The 19,889-nt window shown below is 50.3% G+C and overlaps 1 protein-coding gene across 5 annotated transcripts in view; it reads right to left on the bottom strand.

Moving 5' to 3' along the window:
- Window positions 1–19,889, bottom strand: part of DMTN (dematin actin binding protein) — a 61,046-nt gene that overhangs the window by 30,606 nt on the left and 10,551 nt on the right. For all 5 annotated transcript variants that reach the window (XM_081017522.1, XM_081017523.1, XM_081017520.1 and 2 more), the window contains exon 2: window positions 2,742–2,802. The gene's annotated coding sequence lies outside the window, so the exon portion shown is untranslated. The remainder of the gene's footprint in view (window positions 1–2,741; window positions 2,803–19,889) is intronic.

Genomic DNA, 19,889 nt, shown 5'->3' with positions numbered 1-19,889 from the left:
ACCAAGTCCACCACTTTGAGCTTGTGGAGAAAAAGGCGGGATGGAAATGGAATAAATAAGTAACAAATGAATAAAAGGCTCCATGTGGATTAAAGGCAATGCAAAAGCTAGGAATGGCATACAGCACCTCCTCTCTCTCTTTCTCTGTTAAAGCATCCTAAAAAGGGGTCGCCATATAGCACATTTTGCATTACTGACCATCATGAGGATTTAAAGGGATGCTGTCTAGCTGAAGGCTCCAGATCATTTGTAAAGGCAAAGGTAAAGGGACCCCTGACCATTAGGTCCAGTCGTGACCGACTCTGGGGTTGCAGCGCTCATCTCGCTTTACTGGCCAAGGGAGCCGGCGTACAGCTTCCGGGTCATGTGGCCAGCATGACTAAGCCACTTCTGGCGAACCAGAGCAGCACACGGAAACGCCGTTTACCTTCCCGCCGGAGCAGTACCTATTTATCTACTTGCACTTTGATATGTTTTCGAACTGCTAGGTGGGCAGGAGCAGGGACCAAGCGATGGGAGCTCACCCCATCGCAGGGATTCAAAGCGCCGACCTTCTGATTGGCAAGTCCTAGGCTCTGTGGTTTAACCCACAGCACCACCCGCATCCCTCCAGATCATTTGACAATGGGGCAAAAAGCGAAGCTGGCTGGATACTCTGGCCGCATCCAGATTTCTCGTGGCCGTGTTCCCTCCCTCCCTCCCTCCCTAAATGAGCTTCATCTTTCCAGGCCCTTTGACTCCTTGACAAATTGGAGGAAAGGCAACGATTCACGGCACAAAGAAAGTGGGTAAAGAAGAGGTTTCTTCACTCTCTCGTAATGTTAGAACTGGTGGGATAAAAACAAAGCATTTCTTCACACAGCAGTGACAGCACCAAATTAAACTATGGAACTCCCCCCCACTGGAGGCAGTGGGGAGAAGACTATCGATGGCCACAGAGATCCACGCGACGGTCACCTCCAGGCTTGACTACTGTAATTTGCTCTACGCAGGGCTGCCCTTGAAGCTGTCCCAGAAACTCCAGTGGGTGCAGAATGCTGCAGCGAGGCTCCTCACGGGGTCTCTGCCATGGGAGCATATTCACCCAGTGCTTTTCCAGCTGCACTGGCTCCCGGTGGAGTACAGGGTCAGGTTTAAGGTGCTGCTTTTGACCTTTAAAGCCCTTCACGGCCTAGGACCCTCGTACCTACGGGACCGCTTCTCCTGGTATGCCCCACGGAGAGCCTCAAGGTCCATAAATAGCAACACCCTAGTGGTCCCGGGCCCTAAGGAAGTTAGATTAGCCTCAACCAGAGCCAGGGCCTTCTTAACACTGGCTCCGGCCTGGTGAAACGCTCTGCCTCATGAGACCAGGGCCCTGCAGGATCTGATTTCTTTCTGCAGGGCCTTTAAGACAGAGTTGTTCCGCCTGGCCTTTGGCTTGGAGCCCATTTGATTCCCTCCCCCTCTTTCTTTTTTCTTTTCCTTTCTCCTCCTGCGATGAGGCTACATTTTAATATTTTAATGTTTCAATATTTTAATGTTGTATTTTAATTTTGTTTTTAAGTTGCAATCATTCAACTTGTTTTTATTATTGCTTGTTAGCCGCCCTGAGCCCGGCCTTGGCTGGGGAGGGCGGGGTATTATTATTATTAATAATAATAATAATAATAATAATAATAACAATAATTACTACTACTAGCCAGGATGGCTATGCTCTGCCTCCACAGTTAAAGGCAGCGTTGCTGTTGTGAGTCACTTTGAAGATGATTCGGCTACCGAAAAGAGGCGTACGGATGAGGGGTCAGTCAGGAAGGCCAAGGAAGGAACCAGACGGGCAACTCCCAACAGGACTTTTTCGCCTCCACAGTCCTACCATGTCCAGGTCTCCATGGGCTTTGCCTTCCTACCCTATTAGGGGGCTGAGGTTGCCAAGCGTGGACTGTGGGCGGCAGGTGAGGAGGGGGGCGGGATAGCAGAATGAGGGGACGTGAAGCTAATGGAACATGAGGGGCAGATGACAGGCACATGAAAGATTCATGGCTGAGTGGCAGGGGGCTGGGAAACCGCCTGGATGGTGGGGTGGGGGGTGGGGAGGGTTGAGGCCAGCATGATCTCAGGATGGCAGAGGTGAAGTTAAGAGATTCACATGGAGGTTGCCCAAGAAAAGGTGTCAGACTGTTTTTGTATGCAGCTAGAATTTTGTTGGCCAAAAATTGGAAACTACAAGGAGTACCAACCGTGGAAGAATGGCAGATGAAGATGATGGACTTTTCGGAGCTAGCCCACCTGATCGGAAGAGTCTGTGACCAGAAGGAGGAGGAGTACCAGGAGGAATTGAAGAAATTCAAAGACTATTTTAACCAAATATGCTAAGATAATCTAAATAGAAATATTTGCAAGCACCATTGGCCTAGGATTTAAATATGTGATATTATAGAATACTATGTCTAATGTGAAAATGAAAAGAAAGAAGTTAATTGCCTAAGTATATTTTATGTGAAAATAGTTTTGGAAAACTGTTACAATGATATACACTGAAACTCAGTTTGGGGGAGTCAAGGAAGTCATCCAACAATGTAAACAAAAGTGGAATTACTATATTTAAGATGTTTGTTTGTTTGTGTATTTGTGTTTGTTTATAAATATGGAAAATCAATAAAAGAAATTTTTTTTTGGGGGGGGGGAAGATTCACATGGAGGGAGGCCGCAAAGAGCCAGCCTCTGTTAGAGATGGGGAAATAGGTGTGGGGATCACTTACCTGCTCACCTGGCTGTTCCCATCCCTACTGGCTTGGCTGGGACTTGGATGAGCGGCTCCTTCTGCAAGGAGAGACAACAACAAAATATAAGACAAAAACCAAAAAATATAATCCAGAAACAATGGAAATGTCTAAATGATTATTTCTGTAAATATTGTAAGATAAGATGTTAGAAGTTACTTGAAAGTACCAAACAGGCCTAGGACTAGAATAAGAATGAATTCTAAAAGATTATGGACTAGATTATTAAGAAAAGAGAAGAGGATAGTAAACTGAAGGAGTTAATTTTATGAGAAATATGATTTTGGAGAGCTGTTACAAAGCAATTCAATGAAATTCAGTTGGGGGGGGATTTGAGGAAGTCAGTTAACAATGAAAGTTAAATTGAGTTTCAGAAGTAATAAGTCTATTATTTTTGTTTTATTTTTCTTTAGTATTGCAATGTATGTTTCTTTTTGTGTGTTATATACATTATGTTTGTGATAAATGTTGAAAATTAATTAAAAAAAATGGAAAAATAAATAAATGATTATTTATGTAGACAAGGATTAAATGTAAGGTATCGGTTGTGTTTAGGATAGATTTATGAAAGATTTAGAAAACTTATTGATTAGAATATTTGTGTGAGATGATATGGGGAAAATACGGAATGACAGATACAATCTTGCTTAAAATGTATATAGGAAGTGCAGTGTAAGCGATGGAAGTCAACCAATGAAATTTTATTATTATTTTCATATTGAGATATTTGTAGAATAAATTTGGAAGAAATTATTCCAACTTTTCTTCTTCTTTTCTCTTAATTTTTTCTTCTTCTTTTCTCTTTGGTTCCTTTTTTCATATATATGTGCTTATTTGAAATATGTATGTATGTATGTATGTATTTGCAATATTTTGCTTATATTTTTTTAACAATTACAGTGGTACCTGTACGCTTCAAGCTACAGACTCCGCTAACCCAGAAATAGTGCTTCAGGTTAAGAACTTTGCTTCAGGATGAGAACAGAAATCATGCTCCGGGGGCGCGGCGGCAGCGGGAGGCCCCATTAGCTAAAGTGGTGCTTCAGGTTAAGAACAGTTTCAGGTGAAGTACGGACCTCCGGAACGAATTAAGTACTTAACCAGAGGTACCACTGTATGTTAAATAAATTATTTATTTTTTTAAAAAACACACACCAAAAACACACAAATGGGTGAGCAGCTCCAAAGCTGCCCAGCTTGTAAGCTGGGGGTAGGTAGGTCTCAGAAGTGCCTTCAGCCTCAGAGCCTGAAGCACACGGAGAAGCGGAAATTTGGGGCAGGCCCAGGTGCTTGATTCATTCACCTGCTGAGAATGATGGAATGCCTGATGGGACACCATCTTCACAAATCCATCCGTGGAGACAGAATCATAGAACTGTAAAGGTGGAAGGGACCCCCGAGGGTCATCTAATCCAACCCCCCTGAAATGCAAGAATCACAGCAAAAGAACCCCTGGCAGATGGCCAGCCAAGCTCTGTTTAAAAACCTCCGAGGAAGGAGAGTCCACCACTTCCCAAGAGAGTCCGTTCCTCTGCTGAATAGCTCTCACCGTCAGAAAGTTCCTCCTAACTGAACACAAATCAGAAGACCCAGAGCTGTCCCAGCAGGAAACTGTTAAGTTGTGGGTGAACATATCAGACGACACAGCGATTCTTCAAACAGCTCTTGTTTACTCACAGGCCAGAACAGAACTGAACTGAAGGGTTCAGCCAACCTGCTTATATAGAGCTCCAGTACAACGCAGCTGTAACAACTTTCTGTAACTATCCAATCACTGAACGTCACTTTCAATTCCTTATTTGCATATGTGGACCTGAGTACCCTGCTGGCCCAGGGTGAGAACTTCAGTACATAACAGAAACCAATGGAGGGACAGCATCTGAGATCAACCGAGCAGCAGCAGCACCACAAACAATTATTTACAAACTGAGTCCCTTTTTCCCAGCTGTGTTCAACTAACAGGCTCTTCCCCCCACCCATTTTCATGCGTGTTATTTGACTCTTATTCAATTTTAACGTTTTGGGTTTTTTTAAGAAAATCTTTATTCTTTTTCACATAGACAAATATACATAACCTATAAAACAGAAAATGATACCAATGAGCAGAAACAACAAATGAAGAAAAGATAAAGGAACAAACATAAAAGAGCACAATACATGACAAATTAAAATACAGTGATACCTCGGGTTAAGTACTTAATTCGTTCCGGAGGTCCGTTCTTAACCTGAAACTGTTCTTATCCTGAAGCACGACTTTAGCTAATGGGGCCTCCTGCTGCTGCCGCCGCGCCGTCGGAGCACAATTTCTGTTCTTATCCTGAAGCAAAGTTCTTAACCTGAAGCACTATTTCTGGGTTAGCGGAGTCTGTAACCTGAAGTGTACCTTCCAATAGTTCTCATTACGCTGCTTGTGTTATCTGTATTCTTTGCACAGATTCCTACTATTTTAACGTTTTCATTCCACTTCCCCAACAACAAACACTGGGCTCAAAGCGGCTCACCACAGTCACAATAGGGGAGGGGAAACAAATGCTGTAAACACTGGAAAATCAAGCACATAAATAAAGCAAACCAGAACCATTAATTTATGGAGCAATGAATCCAACTCAGTAAAATCACAGCAACCCAAAATTTCAGAAAGAGCTGCTGAGCAGGGGCCCTGTGCCTGTGAGAACATGTGGGGGTCTCTCTCTTAGCTCAGTGGAGGGGAACTGGCTCCGCTGGGTCTGGGTCTGCCAGAGAGGCCTGTCTCTGGGCTGGTGACCAGCAACTGATCCATGCCCGCCTCTCGCGCCCGCCTGGCACTTGCCAGCCAAGGAAGAGGTAATGAGCCCTTTTGTTGCAAGCGGCAGCCCCCAGGGAAGGCTCCAGAGGAAGGCCCTGGCAACAGCCAGGCGGGCGGAGGCGCTCGGCTGAGAAGCAGAGCAAGCCCTAATGAGCAGCCTGCTTTCTGGAAGGAGGAGAAGGCAGCAGTGCTGAGGTGGGTGGGTGGTTCTTGCTCACCCTGGTGCTTGCTTGTCACTAGCAGGGCCAAAGCTCAAGGGAAAAGCATCTGCCTTGCATGCAGAAGATCCCTGGTTCCATTCCGGCTGGAACTTCCATGTTGGGCTGGGAAAGATTCCCTGTCTGGAATTCCAGAGAGCAAATATTAAGCCAGCTAGGCCAAGGGTTTGGTTGGCGCTGTGGTCTAAACCACTGAGCCTTGGGCTTGCCAATCGGAAGGTCGGCGGTTCGAATCCCCGCGACGGGGTGAGCTCCCGTTGTTCGGTCCCTGCTCCTGCCAACCTAGCAGTTCGAAAGCACAAAGCGCAAGTAGATAAATAGGTACCACTCCAGCGGGAAGGTAAACAGTGTTTTCGTGCACTGCTCTGGTTTCGCCAGAAGCGGCTTAGTCATGCTGGCCACATGACCCGGAAAAACTGTCTGCAGACAAAACGTTGGCTCCCTCAGCCAGTAAAGCGAGATGAGCGCCGCAACCCCAGAGTCCTTCACGACTCAACTTAACTGTCAGGGGTCCTTTACCTTTTAAGGCAGCCTCCTAGGCCCCTAACTTTTTGCTTCAAAGAGAAAGGGAGGAAGAAGAGCAAAGAGCAGACACTTGGAAAGACCCATGAGGAAGATCATTTCGCAGGAAAAACAGAAGGAATATTTAGGTAACAATGATACAGAGCTTTTCTCAAGGTGCATCTGCGCAAAGGTAACTCCATGATAGTTCAGGTCCACACGTCGAAGCCCACAGAGAGTCCCAGGCCCAGAGGAAGTGGAATTTGGTTTTGTCCCTTCTCTCATAACAGGCAATAGTGACATATCCACAATAGCAAACAGCTACATAAAGGAACAGAATGCAGCCATTAGCCACAGATGAAACAAAGGGATTTCTGTATGGCTGCCTTAAGAACTCAAGAACGTAAGAAAAGCCCCCTGGATCAGGCCTGCAGTAGTGGACTTTGGGCTCTAAAATTTCAGAGGCACCCTGGGCAAGGCTAAAATTCAGTGCCCCCCCCTTTTGCGCTCTGTTCTACACCATTGTTGTGGTGCCCCCTGCAGCGCATTGTAGCACTCAGTGCAACCACATCGGCCGCACCACCCTAAAACCACCCCTGAGGCCAGTGGCCCATTGAGCCCAGGATCCTGTTCTCACAGTGGCCAGTCAGATGCCTGTGGGAAACTCATGAGCAGGACCTTGGACTACTGCAATGCGCTCTATGTGGGGCTACCTTTGAAGGTGACCCGGAAACTACAACTAATCCAGAATGCGGCAGCTAGACTGGTGACTGGGAGCGGCCGCCAGGACCACATAACACAGGTCTTGAAAGACCTACATTGGCTCCCATTACGTTTCCAAGCACAATTCAAAGTGTTGGTGGTGATCTTTAAAGCTCTAAACGGCCTCGGTCCAGTGGACATGAAGGAGCATCTCCACCTGCATCATTCTGCCCAGACACTGAGGTCCAGCGCCGAGGGCCTTCTGGCGGTTCCCTCACTGAGAGAAGCAAAGTTACAGAGAACCAGGCAGAGGGCCTTCTCGGTAGTGGCACCTGTCCTGTGGAACGCTCTCCCACCAGATGTCAAAGAGAAGAACAACTACCAGACTTTTAGAAGACATCTCAAGGCAGTCCTCTTTAGGGAAGCTTTTAATGTTTAACAGACCACTGTATTTTAATACTTTGTTGGAAGCTGCCCAGAGTGGCTGGGGAAACCCAGCCAGATGGGTGGGGTAAAGGTAAAGGGACCGCTGATCGTTAGGTCCAGTCGTGGCCGGCTCTAGGGTTGCGGCGCTCATCTCGCTTTACTGGCTGAGAGAGCCAGCGTACAGCTTCCGGGTCATGTGGCCAGCATGACTAAGCCACTTCTGGTGAACCAGAGCAGCACACGGAAATGCTGTTTACCTTCCCGCCGGAGTGGTACCTATTTATCTACTTGCACTTTGATGTGCTTTTGAACTGCTAGGTGGGCAGGAGCAGAGACCAAGCAATGGGAACTCAGCCCGTCACGGGGATTCGAACCGCCAACCTTCTGATTGGCAAGTCCTAGGCTCTGTGGTTTAACCCACAGCGCCACCCGCGTCCCTATATGGGCGGGATATAAATAATAAATTCTATTCTATTCTATTCTAAGAGCAACTCTCCCCTCCTTTGGTTTCCAGCAACTGGGATTCAGAAGCATTGCTGCTTCCAACTGTGGAGGCAGAGCCGAGCCATTGTGGCTAGCAGCCATTAATAGCCCTCTCCTCCATGCATAGGTGCCAATTCCCTGGGGCACCCACAAAATTCCGTGCCAAGGTCATGCCTGCTGCATGGCACCCGTGGCCCCAGGCACCCATGGTCACGGAGGTAAGATGGCACTCCTGCCTCCATAGCTTTGTTTTTTAATCATTCTGCTGGCAAATGTATATGTATAATTTGTGTCTTTTTGAATAGAAAAGCTATGTAACCATTTTAGAAACAAAAGGAAAGGCTGCATCAAAAAGTGCAAAGTTTCAAAGGTGCAACTACATCCTAGCACAACCTTTTCGTGTCTGGTGGTGCCCGCCAGATGTTTTGGACTGTAACTCCCCATCAGCCCACCAGCACATCTGGTTGCAGAGGGCTGCCCTAACGCTCACCTTGCCCCTCCCTCAAACATGCACAGCTTGTTCCTAAAGGATCCAGAGTTAGGAGTGAGCAGCGAAGATGATGCCAAATATGGCTGCTGACACTGAATTGTTCAGGGCTGTTAAAAGAAAGAGATGTTGCAAAGAACTGCGAAAGGACCTCTCCAAACAGAGTGAATGGACGGTAAAATGGCAAATGCAATTCAGTGTCAACAAGGGTAAAGTGATGTATGTTGGGGCAAAATAATAATAATGTCATGTGTACCCTCATGGGGTCTGAACTGGCTGGTACTGACCAGGAAAGAGAGGTTGTTCTGAGCGGCTGCTTCTGCAGCAAATAGATACCTAAAGGGCTACCAGAGTTATTGTGCCTGCTTTGCCTCTGGTCCACAAAAGTCCCAACCACAATAAACCTGTTAAGTTTTTAAGGTGCTGTTGCCTCCAGAATTTGTCCTGCAATGATTGCAGAAGGAACGAGCCTCTAGAAAAAGTTGGGTGAAATCAGGAAGGGCAGCGTGTCTCTTTCTGCCGCCCTTCTCTCTGTGACTTAGTTGCCTCACGTCCTTGCAGCTAAACAGAAAAGCTCTTTCCTGGACGGCAGGGGATTGCGGAGGCATCTGGAATCCCCTGTGGAAGATGCTGGGACCAGGCGTGTCCCATTCATCTGGCCTGAAAGCCCATCTGTGTGCGGCGGCAGCGTTAGCAGGCAGGGAGCATGAAGGGCACATTGTGTGTGCCGGAGAGGCCAGCCACTCAGGCCTGGCAGCATCCAGACACTCAGATTTTCCATAGGCATTTTCCATAGGCTCAGAAAGTCAAGGGGAGGGCAAGGAGGACTGGGTGAGGAAGACACGTCCCTTTGTTCTCAAGAGGGCTTATGAGGCGGCTCTTGGGGGGGGGGGAGGACTTTTGCATGAGCCAGCTGCTGAGGTGCTCTGAACCGCATCACCAAGTTGGCTCCTCAGGTAAGGCTTCTGGGAGGTAAAGGTAAAGGGTAAAGGGACCCCTGACCCTTAGGTCCAGTCGTGGCCGACTCGGGGGTTGCAGGGCTCATCTCACTTTACTGGCCGAGGGAGCTGGCGTACAGCTTCTGGGTCATGTGGCCAGCATGACTAAGCCGCTTCTGGCAAACCAGAGCAGTGCACGGAAACACCATTTACCTTCCTGCCAGAGCGGTAACTATTTATCTACTTGCACTTTGACGTGCTTTCGAACTGCTAGGTTGGCAGGAGCTGGGACCGAACAATGGGAGCTCACCCCGTCACGGGGATTCGAACTGGCGACCTTCTGATCGGCAAGTCCTAGGCTCTGTGGTTTAACCCACAGCGCCACCCGCATCCCTAGGCTTCTGGGAAGGCACTGGCAAAAGGGAGATTCCCTTCCTCACAAAACGTAACAATTGGATCAGGCCAATGGCCCATCTAGTCCAGCATCCTGTTCTCACAGTGGCCAACCAGACACCCATAACAGGAAACTCACAAGCAGGACCTGAGCACAAGAACAGCCTCTTGCGGTTTCCAGCATCGCCGCCTCTGACCATGGGGAAAAAATAGAGGCAGAGCAAAGCCATTGTGGCCATGGAAAAATTCATGGAGGAGTATAAGGCTAGCCCTCTTTTAAAGCCGACCAAGCTGGTGGCCATCACTGCCTCCTGTGGCAGAGAGTTCCATAGTTTAACAAGGTGTCAGCCCACCTAGTGGTTTTCACAAGGGGCTGGTATACGACCCAAGCTGTCAATAAACTTGAAAGGGTGATTCTGCACCAGCCTGGTGCCTTCCAGATGTTCTGGACTACTACTCCCATCAGCCCTGTATGAGGCACAGCCACATGTCACTGGGGCTGATGGGAGTTGTAGTCCAAAACACATGGAGGACACCAGGTTGGCGAAAGAGATGCACCCATCACTCTGCATCTTTGCCCAGGTGGTCTAAAAGGGTCAGCACAGCGGCAGCAACGCCTCATTCAACACGTTTCCCCCTCCAACTGCTATGCAGACCCTCCCCCGCTGCATTTCCAGTGGCTCTGCAGCGACTTGGACGAAGCGCCCCTTGGCACAAAGGCATGGGTCCGCTGGTCTTTGCCACACCCAAAGACCCCTTCCAGATATTTTGGGATGCATCGGTCCGAGCCAGCAGCGCCAGGGGCGCAGATGTGAATCGGAGTCCAAAACCCGCGGAGGAAGGTTGCCGGAGCTCCGCCGTGTGAACTGGTTTTGCTCCACTCAAGCCGCGTTTCTGTTAACGTCCTCGTGGCGCAGAGGTCTCCTAGGGCAGCAGTCGAGACCTCTGCCCCGGAGAAGCTACATAGGAAATACTCAAAGCGAGCCGAGAGCGCCCGACGGGGCGGAGGCGCGCAATGGCGCTTGGGCTGCCTTTCGACTGGTGCTGAGCGCCCTCGGAAGAGGCCGGCGGTGCTTATCTGGCGCGCCCAGGCAGGGGCCCGCCCGGCTCGCGCCCCTCCGACCTCGCGGCGCCCCGCCCGGCCCGCCGGCTGCGAGCAGATAGGGAGAAGCCGCGGGCGCCCGGCCAGCCCCAAGGGTGCCTCTGAGCGCGTCCAGAGTTCCCACCAGCGGGGACCGGCAGCCGCGGGGAGGGCGCTTCCGACAGCCGAGGAGAGAGAGAGGCAGTCGGCCCGGGCCTTCCCCGCCTCGCTCCCTTCCTCTCCCGGCTGCCCGAGCTCGCGGGGTCAGGAGGCCGCGGCGATGGAAAAGCCGCTGACGGTGCCAGAAGCGCGCTCGGCCGGGTCACAAGTTCCAGAAGCAGCCGGAGGGGCCGGCCGGACTCGCCCAGCGAGGGGCCCGCAGGCAGGGAGGGCGCGGAGGCGCCCGTCGGGCCTTGCACCAGGAACCCCCCCGACCTGCCCAAGGCTTGTTTGTTTGCTTTTTATTGGGTTTTACAAACAAGGACGTTTTCCAAATAAGTATACCGAGTTTTCTCATGTGCATCACAATAAATAGCATAATAAATGTGGAAAAAAATATCTTTCATTGTTCGTGGTCAGTGTTTCGCATTTTTATCCTACCTGTTTCTCCAAAGAGATCAAAGTGGCATTTTCATTTTCCCCGCACCTCATGTAATCCCCATAACAAACTTGTGAGGTGGGTCAGACTGAGAGGCAAGGACTGCCCCCCCCAACGTCATCCAGCGAGCTTCCTCGCCAAGTGGAGATTCAATCCTCCGTCTCCCAGTCCTAGTCTGACACTGACCAATACAACACATATGGTACAGGTATGCCAGTCATGCTGCCAACTTGGAAGTGCATATCCTCAAGTCCCCAGTAGACCTGGGCCGGGTGCCACCTGCCACCTTGTGACTCCTCAGTTCACCTGCATGTCCTCTGTTGGCATCACCCACCATGTTGCGCTGCCCTTCAGCTCCTTCTAGAGTCCCAGGAGCCCCTGGAAATGGGTGCCTGGGGCTCCAGGATGCCTGCTGGACACCTAGCACTTTTACAGGGTGCATGTGACACCAATGACCAGGGAGGGCACCACCAGTGGCACTGGCAGGGAGCCTCTGGGGCACTCATGGGCATGAGCAAAAAGCCTTGTGGGTCTGGCTGGGACATAAAGTAGCTTTCCTCCCATACATTTAGCTGTGATTCCTGCATAGCAGGGGGTTGAACTCGATGACCCTTCCAACTCTGCAATTCTGTTATTCTATGAAACCCAGAGGGACGCGGGTGGCACTGTGGGTTAAACCACGGAGCCTAGGACTTGCCGATCAGAAGGTCGGCGGTTCGAATCCCCATGACGGGGTGAGCTCCCGTTGCTCGGTCCCTGCTCCTGCCAACCTAGCAGTTCTAAAGCATGTCAAAGTGCAAGTAGATAAATAGGTACCACTCCGGCGGGAAGGTAAATGGCATTTCCGTGCACTGCTCTAGTTTGCCAGAAGCGGCTTAGTCATGCTGGCCGCATGGCCCGGAAGCTGTACGCCAGTTCCCTCGGCCAATAAAGCGAGATGAGCGCCGCAACCCCAGAGTCGGCCACAACTGGACCAAATGGTCAGGTGTCCCTTTACCTTTTTATGAAACCCAGAGATGCAGGAGGTGTTCTAACCACACTCTTCTGAGCCAAAATGCAGTTTCGCAGAGGACCAAACACTTCACACAACAGGGCAGAGGAAGAAATGCGAAGTTGTGCCACAACCTTGACACAGGAGCAAAAGTTGCGCCAGTGACTGGACTTAAATCCAATACATTTAAAGACTGTTTAAAACAATTCCCTGAAAAGAGAAACAGCACAGAAACACAAGAAAGTCAGAAAGACCTGCTGGATCAGGCCAGTGGCCCATCTAGTCCAGAATCCTGTTCTCACAGTGACTGACCAGATGCCTCTACTGTATTGGGAAACCTGCAAGCGGGACCAGCACTAAAGCAACTCTCTCCTCTGCTGGTTTCCAACAACCAATACTCAGAAAAATTGCTGCCTCTACCTGGGGAGGCAGAGCAGCCCCATCCTGGCTAGTAGCCAAGGCTGTAACCACACTACCCCCTTAAACCCAGTTAGGTTGTTCTTTAAAGGTAAAGGTACCCCTGACCATTAGGTCCAGTCGTGGCCGACTCTGGGGTTGTGGCGCTCATCTCGCTTTATTGGCCAAGGGAGCCGGCGTACAGCGTCCGGGTCATGTGGCCAGCATGACTAAGCCGCTTCTGGCGAACCAGAGCAGCACACGGAAACGCCGTTTACCTTCCCACCGGAGTGGTACCTATTTATCTACTTACACTTTGACGTGCTTTTGAACTGCTAGGTTGGCAGGAGCAGGGACCGAGCAACGGGAGCTCACTCCGTCGTGGGGATTCGAACCGCTGACCTTCTGATTGGCAAACCTTAGGCTCGGTGGTTTTTCTTTACCCCTCCATCAAATCAGATTGAAGCTGGTTTGGGGGGAAACTGCATCAAGCAGAGCATCTCACAGGAGAGAGAAATGGAGTGTGGCTAATGTGCAGACACCACACTCCTCAAAGCAGCAGTTGGAGCGCATTGGAGTAAACGGAGGTGTGTCCACTTCTCTCCTTCCATCTGAAGAGCTTCTATTGAATCACAAGCGACTGGCAGCTCAAAGCCACAAGTTTCCCATGGATTTCTGAGGGCGGCAGTGGCGGCGGCGGCGGAGGGGCTCAAGGAAGTGCCCCTCCCCCCTCTCCCTTTTCAGCAGAGTCCATTAGAGACAATGAAATCTTAATGTAGGAGCCACCAAGTTAATGGCACGGAAACTGCCATAAGGAGAGAGCTGAGTGCAGTCAGGCTCAGGGAAAAAGCAACACACACACGCACACAAAAACACACACAGCCCCACACCCTTTTTCTATATAGAATGTCCGTCTGGCCTAGATATGCCCTTTTCGCAAGGCAGACGACAGAAGCTCCTTCCTGGCATTGGCGATCTGCAAGGAAGAGAGCAAGCGAGCACAAAACCATCACCATCACCCCAAAACTGGCCTGGCTGCTGCTATTTTTGCTTCTAGGCCAGTCGCCAGAAAGGGTATGTCCTCACCACAGCCCCACTCAGAATTTTCCATTTCCAAAGCTGGCATCTGAGCCACAGGTGAAGGAGGCAGAGCAGGTTCCACCTGGAGATTTGCAAAGATGCCCTAGAAGAGAAGCCCAAATTCTATGTTGTGGGATGTGAAACACAAGAGCAGTCAAGTACAACATTCCTAGAGTGAACATGTTTACACATGGGGAGGAATGTTTGTCCAGCCAGCAGGTAAACTTCCCGTTTCCTTCTGGGCTGGGACAGACTTCCTCTGCATGTGACTAGAGGTGGGCGTGGCCTCACCTGTGCGGGTAACGACAAAAGCACAGGACAGGGCAGCCATCTTTGACTACATGCATTGAAGGAGCAACATCTGCTTAGCCAAAGATGCTCTCTTGGCTTCTAGCCAAGAGAGGACAAAGGGACTGTCTCCTTATGAGATAGTTTCCAGGTGTATGTTACTTTTCTAAGCTAAGTCTGCCTTCTGGGGTCCAATTTTGAATAGAATGTGAGAAAACTCTTTTTATACTTTTATAGAAGACTGTCGTGTCTTATCTTTTATGAGGGAATAAGGGGAAAATACCAGAACAGTTATTATAGACGCTTTAGCAAGCCTGAGCAAATGCATCCGCTGTGAGTTTACAAAGGGGAATGTTACTCTGCTAAATTGTGAACTTGTTAACACAAGTTGGAAAGGCTATAATCAAACAATATATGCTCTCCTGCATCTCTGAACATTCCCACAAATGTTCCTGAAGTCAGCCAGCTTCTGGATGCACCCCGTGTCGCCCTCCACCTCAGGCAGCACAATATAACGGGCCAGTCCTGCTTCCTGCAAACAAGCAACCAGAGACAAGTCACTGACTGTCTAGTTTGTTAGAAGCTTCGGATGCAGGCGGGAGTGTTTCAAGCTGGTGGGACAAAGCGTCAGCAGCTGGACTGATGTTTCCTGCTGAACAGAACGAGGTGGAAAAACGAAGTCCAGATACACACATTTCCTCTGCTGTTGCAAGCTACACAGCTGGGCGTGTTGCATCCCAGCCTTGCCTTGGATCTCAGCCACCCCCAAACAGGGTTCAGCATTCCAGGCAGCTCCTGCTGTTCAGTGGGAGAGAGGAGGCGCTGCAAACCGGCTTCTTGACCTCTCCGGTGCCTGTGCCAATCGCTACTGAGCTGAGCTGCCTCTCAACTGAAGGCTGCCTGGGACCCTTACAAGGACGAACTGCTGCTGAAGTTAATAATAAGAAGAAGAATTTATTATTTATACCCCACCCATCTGGCTGGGTTTCCCCAGCCACTCTGGGCGGCTTCCAACAGAAAACTAAAATACAATAACCTATTAAACATTAAAAGCTTCCCTGAACAGAGCTGCCTTCAGGTGTCTTCTAAAAGTCAGATAGTTGTTTATTGCCTTGACATCTGGTGGGAGGGCGTTCCACAGGGCGGGTGCCACTACCGAGAAGGCCCTCTGCCTAGTTCCCTGTAACTTGGCTTCTCGCAGTGAGGGAACCACCAGAAGGCCCTCGGCGCTGGACCTCAGTGTCCAGGCTGAACGATGGAGGTGGAGACGCTCCTTCAGGTATACTGGACCAAGGCCGTTTAGGGCTTTAAAGGTCAGCACCAACACTTTGAATTGTGCTCTGAAACGTATTGGAAGCCAATGTAGGTCTTTCAAGACCAGTGTTATGTGGTCTTGGCGCTCCCAGTCACCAGTCTAGCTGCCGCATTCTGGATTAGTTGTAGTTTCCGGGTCACCTTCAAAGGTAGCCCCACGTAGAGCGCATTGCAGTAGTCCAAGCAGGAGATAACCAGAGCATGCACCACTCTGGCAAGGCAGTCCGCGGGCAGGCAGGGTCTCAGCGTGCATACCAGATGGAGCTGGTAAACAGCCGCCCAGGACACAGATTTGACCTGTGCCTCCACGGACAGCTGCGAGTCCAAAATGACTCCCAGGCTACGCACCTGGTCCTTTAGGGGCACAGTTACCCCATTCAGGACCAGGGAATCCTCCACACCTGCCCGCCTCCTGTCCCCCAAAAACAGTATTTCCGTCTTGTCAGGATTCACCCTCAATCTGTTAGCCGTTCTCATTCTTGCTCTCTCAGCGTTTTTGTGGGGAATAATCAGCTGTCTTTTTGGCAATGTCAGGCGTTTAGTTTAGACTTGTATAGGATTGTATTGGCATGCTGGTATGTTTGCTGTACTGCAATATTTTGTCATTCGCATCACTGTACTTGTTTATTCTTGGGAGCCGGCTTTCTGGCTGAAAGGCGGCATATAAATAAACAGCAACATAATATAACAAGCCACCTGTATGTTTTCTTGTGTGAGGTCCCCTGAAACCAAGGGGCCATGAAACAAGAGCATGCTTGCTCACTGCAATGGAGAGAAATCCACTATGGACTAGGACCCATGTCAATTTCTCTGTGTGTAATGGGGAGGGAGCGAAGGGGGGAATTTTGCACTAGGCACCCAAATATATTGGGCTAGCCCTGGAACCCGGGTCCTCTGTGAAGGGGAAGCCGCACTGCCTGGTTCTGATAGACAGGGAGGGGGTCATGGGATGCATAATCTGCGATTAAAAGCAGGATTAGCCTACTCATCGTGCTCTGGTGTGCATGTGGGAGAGCTGCAGAGGAGCAGGGGGCTGGGAACCAAACAGGAACCTCAGAGCCAGGCCCAGGAGCAGAATGATGTGTTCTCAGCAGAGGGAGGCTGGAGCAAGGTGGCTGCTTCTGCAATGGGTAAGAGGCCAGGTCCCAGTGCAGATGGTGCTTTGGGGCTCAGAGGTTATTTATTCCTCACCAGCTACAAGAGAGCGTTGGACCTGTGAGGCCAGGGTTCAAGTCCTTATTCAGTCATGAAGGTCGCTGGGTGATTTTGGGCCTGTTGCTGCCTCTTAGCCTCACCTATCTCACAAGGTACAATAATAACCCCCATTGTTCAGCCTGAGATCCAGCGCCAAGGGCCTTCTTTCTGGCAGTTCCCTCATTGCGAGAAGTGAGGTTACAGGGAACCAGACAGAGGGCCTTCTCAGTAGTGGCGCCCGCTCTGTAGAACGGATGGGAAGGAAATAAGCAGCTATCTTATCTTTAAAAGACATCTGAAGGCAGCCCTGTTTAGGGAAGTTTTTAATATTTAATGCTGTACTGTTTTTAACACTCGATTGGGAGCTGCCCAGAGTGGCTGGGGAAACTCAGCCAGATGGACGGGGTATAAGTAATAAATTATTATTATTATTATTATTATTATTATTATTATTATTATTACCAATTGCTGGAAACCGCAGGAGGGGCGAGTGCTCTTGTGCTCAAATCCTGCTTGTGGGCATCTGGTTGGCCACTGTGAGAACAGGATCCAGACTCTTCATATGTTCTTATGGACTAATAACATCATCACAGCCTATTATGCTACCCACAGGACACCCAGGAGATTGGCAGTCCTTGCCCACATACATAAAACATTTGCCACTGCTTCTTGATTTTTATATTTGCCCTGAAAGAGCCATCATTCAATTGATGTCGCCAAACTGACTTTCCCTATTCAGTAAATGTAAAAGTAAAGGGACCCCTGACCATTATGTCCAGTCGTGGCCGACTCTGGGGTTGCGGCGCTCATCTCTCCTTATTGGCCGAGGGAGCCGGCGTACAGCTTCCGGGTCATGTGGCCAGCATGACTAAGCTGCTTCTGGCGAACCAGAGCAGCGCACGGAAACGCCGTTTACCTTCCCGCCGGAGCGGTACCTATTTATCTACTTGCACTTTGATGTGCTTTCGAACTGCTAGGTTGGCAGGAGCAGGGACCGAGCAACGGGAGCTCACCCCGTCACGGGGATTCAAACCGCCGACCTTCTGATTGGCAAGCCCTAGGCTCTGTGATTTAACCCACAGCACCACCCACGTCCCTATTCAGTGCCTCCCCTCAAATCGGGGTGGCGAGATCCCCTCTTCCCCCATGTTGGAACTTCTCCAGAGTCTTTAGAGCTGGCAGGCCACACTGTGAGCAAAAGGACAGTGCTCTTGCCCCGCCCAAGGAACCTTCCACTGGCTGAGGAGGGATTTGCCTGCTCTGGAATTCCCTGCAAAGCTCCGTGGCAGAACAGACACTCTGCAGGTTCAATCCCCCAGCAGCATCTCAAGTTAACAGGATCAGGAAGCAGGAAAGAGTCTGGGTCTGCCTGAGACCCAGAAGCTCAATGTCCTGCAGGGTTGGGGAGGCGGACCAATGCAGGAAGATGGAAGAGTCAGGACTCATCACAAAGGAACAAACAGCAGAATTTTTTTTTACCTTGTAAGAACATAAGAGCCTGCTGGGTCAGGCCAATGGCCCATCTAGTCCAGCCGCCAGATGTTTTGAGACTACTATTCCCATCATCCTTGACCACTGGTCCTGCTAGCTAGGGATCATGGGAGTTGCAGGCCCAAAACATCTGGAGGGCCGAGGTTGAGGAAGCCTGGTTTCTAGTGTTGTGAGAGAGGGAAGGAAACTTTCCTCTTTCCCCTTCCTCCAAGCCATGCATCATTTTACAAACTTCCACCATGTTGCCTCTTACTTGCCTTTCCTCTAAACCAATGGTTTTCAGCCAGTGTGCTGTGGTACCCTGGGATGACTTGAATGGTGGTCAGGGGTGCTACAGGCAACACTGGCCTCTGGCCCTCTTTCCTTCCCTCCTTCCTCAGATGTCCTCTCAGATCTCTGGCTCCCAAAGGCTTGCACAGCTGTTTTTTGCAGCAGCCCTGGCTATAAGCTCCCCAGGCAAATGGTGCCTCTGGGGCTGGCCCAGGCCCCTGTGGGGCACCTCTCTCTGGGGCAGGGGATATAGCTTAGAGACCAGGATGTCAGCAGTGGCTGCCCAGAGGACTTCCAAGGAGAGGGGAGGAGGCTGAGGGAACACCCCACAAGGGAGGGTGTTTGAAAAGGGGTGAGGGCTCAGCAGGCAAGGGGTGACATAACTGGGATCCTGAGCCCCACAGGGGTGCCGCTGAAAGCAGGTATTTGGTCAAGGGAGCATGGACTCAGAAAGGTTGATAACCTCTGTTCTAAACTGAAAAGTCCCAAACTCTGCAACCTTTTTTGGGGGGTGTCACAAAACCCCTTTGATCATTTTGGCTGCCCTTTTCTTATCCTTTTCCAACACCTTTTGGCGGTGAGGCGACCAGAACTGTACAAAGTAGTGAGTTTTTAAGGCACAGAAAGGGCACCATCCTTGCCTTCTCAGAAATGAGAGGCGCAACATAGGCAGTGGAAGCAGCAACAAGGACCCTGCAAACTTAAAAAAGAAACTCAAACTTTCTGGCTGACAGTCTCCTCCCCAGCCCCAGCCCCGCAGTGCCTTCTCTCAGAGTCTTTCTGGCACAAACCTTATCAGCCAGCTAAGGGCCTTCCCTGTCCTGTCCAGGCATCCACTGTGTGCCTGGATATGCACAAGTGCATTAGGGAGGGCTGCTTGGTGGGAAAAGACAGACCTTTCAGCCTTCCCTGGCAGCTTCCTGGCAGCCCAGCCCTGGCACTGCCGCGCTCCCAAAACTCTGGATCTGAATGTCCAGAACACGGAAGAGCAGAGAGCAGCCGGGTGACATTTCCTAAGTTCCTTTGCGGTGAGGCAATGGGGGGAGGGGAGAAGAGGTCAGGGCACTTGCATAAATCTGGCAGCTGGAAGGGGGCCCCCTTCCCCATCAGCTGGAGACTCCCCCCCCCCCCAATCTTTGTGCCATCCTGACTGTCAGCTTAACTAAGGGCTCCTCATTTCCTCCTCTCCAATGCTCTAAGGATAAAGAAGTGCTCCTAAGCTGAGAGCCAACCAGGGCAGGATCTGTTGCAGGCAGGCTCTGCTGCAGTCTTGCCCAACAGGGGTCTTTGCTCTCTGGAAGGGTAAATGTTTTGCGCCCAGAAAGGTGCCCAGTTCCATCCCATGGCTGGAAAACAGCCTTGTTCAACCAGTGGCATCTTCAGGTCTGCTGGACTCCCCGCAACCCTCACCTTCAGCCAGCAACCTGGACCATGGGCAGGGGGTGAAAGGAACTGTGCTCCAGCAACATCTTGAAGGTGGGATGGAAGGTT

The sequence above is a fragment of the Podarcis pityusensis genome, assembly GCF_964106645.2.
Source record: "Podarcis pityusensis genome assembly, chromosome: 8".
In the NCBI taxonomy this organism is placed as follows: Eukaryota; Metazoa; Chordata; class Lepidosauria; order Squamata; family Lacertidae; genus Podarcis; species Podarcis pityusensis.
The sequence above is the reverse complement of the archived record's forward strand: the minus strand, read 5'-3'. Positions and strand labels throughout refer to the sequence as shown.